General features: G+C 40.3%; 1 protein-coding gene across 3 annotated transcripts in view; it reads left to right on the forward strand.

The window, feature by feature from the left end:
- Positions 1 to 2,293, forward strand: part of MYO5B (myosin VB) — a 565,409-nt gene that overhangs the window by 230,438 nt on the left and 332,678 nt on the right. The gene's annotated exons all lie outside the window — the stretch shown is intronic.

Here is a 2,293-nt window from a genome sequence, read left to right on the forward strand (position 1 = left end):
TCCTTCCTTCCTTCCTTCCTTCCTTCCTTCCTTCCTTCCTTCCTTCCCCCATTCCTTTCCCCTACCTTCCCCTCTTCCTCCTTCATTGATTGGCCAACAATAGGTCCCAGCCAAAGCCTTACTTGGTCATTGTTTGGATTTTGACGTCTCAAAGTGAAAGTAATTAGCAATTGTCTCTGTTTTGGCCAGAAACCCTATGGGTCTTTCCCTCCCAGACTGATTTTTTTTTTAATTATGTAAAAGAAGCCATTCTTTGCCTCATTTCTTACCTAGCCCTAATCACTGAATGGGCATTGCTTCAGTCAGACTGAGGCCTGCTAAAGACCTTAGTTTAAAAAGGCCAAGGTCTCCCACTGCATCGGGGTCCATCTCCAGTTGGCCTGACCTACATCCAACCACTGGACCCAGATGGCTCCAGAGGAGAAAGTGAGGCTGGTAACTTTGCAAAGTCCTTTGTCATTTAATTACTTGCAAGTTATGGCATCACCTTCTTGATGTCATAGTCCTCTTCCAGAACAAAGGACAAATAACCACAGCTGGGATGTGGACCTGGTTCATTCAGTCTACAAGTATTTATTAAATTACTATGTAATATGCATTGTGAAACTACAAAGAAATGTGAAAGCAAAACAAAACAAAACAAAAACCCACTCCCTACCATAAAGGAGCCTTTGCTTTAATGGGCCAGACAATTTGTGAACAACCATGTGTGTACAAAATACATATGCAGTAGTTGGAAGTAACCTCAGAAGGAAGGTACTAATGATGGGGTAGGAAAGAAGGAATGGCTTCTTGCAGAAAGTGGGATTTGGTTGAGATATGAGAATCAGAAATGGACAAATTCTGGCTTGGCAGACCAGAAGAAAAATGTTGAGTCATCTTTGCCGGTTTTTGTTCTTTTTAACAACATTGTTATCTTTCAAATTAGAGTATTTTCTCATCTGTTCTGGAGAATTATAGATTCTTACTATTAGAAGATACCTTACAGTTCCAGAAATTGAATCCCCTCTCCCATCCCCCCCCTATACATGAACACACACACACCCCTACCCACACACACACAACACATGCACAACACAGTTCAGGAATTTTTTCTAGAACACCACTGAGAGATGGCTGTCTAGCCCGTTTGAACACTTCTAGTGATGGGGACTTTACCAATTTATAGAACCATCCCTGTACTATAGAACATTCCCCTTTTGGATAGCTTTGTTAGAAAAAGACTTTCTCCTGATGAGCCAGAACATTTCATCTCATAAAGTGGGTTGGAATAGAATGTTAGAGATGGAAAGAACCTGAGGGCTCCCCTAGTCTAATGCTTTCATTTTCTCGATGAATCCATTGAGGCCCAGAAAGGGGGAATTACTTATCCAAGGTCATGGCAGAACCAATGTTATCAAGTAGGTCTGGTTCTTAGGCTATTTGAAGAATACTATATCATGCTTTATGTTAGTTTTCTTTAAGCTAATCCAAAGTTCTTCCTACAATTACTCAAATGACCTGATTTTTAAATTCCTAAAATTCCTCTTCATTCCCCCTTGAATCTTCACTTGTTTGTGAACATCCTCCTTAAAACATGGCATCCAGAAATGAGTATAGCAGACAATGAGATTAATGTTTCCTTTTATTTTGACGGTCTATTCATTAATACAGCCAAAAATCACATTATATTTTTAAGCAATTAATGTCATACTGTAGCATCATTGAGTTCATAGATGAAATCCCTATTTTTTTTCTTCAAGGCAAGCCTGTAAGTATTTATTTAGTGCCTACTATGTTCCAGGAACTGTGATAAGTACTAGGAAAAAAAAAAAGGCAAAAGAAATTCACAGTGTATGAGGCAGCTAGGTAGTGCAGTGAATAGAGCACGGGACCTGGAGTCCAGAGGACCTGAGTTCAAAACCAGCCTCAGACACTTGACATACTTACTAGCTGTGTGACCTTGGGAAAATCACTTAACCCCAATTGCCCTGCCTTCCTCCCTCCAAAAAAAAAAAAAAAGAACAAAGAAAGAAAGAAATTCACAGTCTAATCGGGAGGACAGCGTGTAACAACTATGTGCAAGCAGGACATATACAGGATAGTTAGAGATAATTTCAGAAGGAAGACCTGAGGAGGAATAAAAAAGGCTTTTTTCAGAAGGTAAAGTTTTAGCTGAAATTTGATGGAAGTCAGGGAAGTCAGAGATGAGAGAGAGAGAGAGAGAGACAGAGAGAGACAGAGACAGAGACAGAGACAGAGACAGAGAGAGAGACAGAGAGAGAGAGAGAGAGAGAGAGAGAGAGAGAGAGAG

The sequence above is a fragment of the Petaurus breviceps genome, unplaced genomic scaffold (assembly GCF_028583685.1).
Source record: "Petaurus breviceps papuanus isolate PSGF00001 unplaced genomic scaffold, PetGlider_PUasm1.0 131, whole genome shotgun sequence".
In the NCBI taxonomy this organism is placed as follows: domain Eukaryota; kingdom Metazoa; phylum Chordata; class Mammalia; order Diprotodontia; family Petauridae; genus Petaurus; species Petaurus breviceps.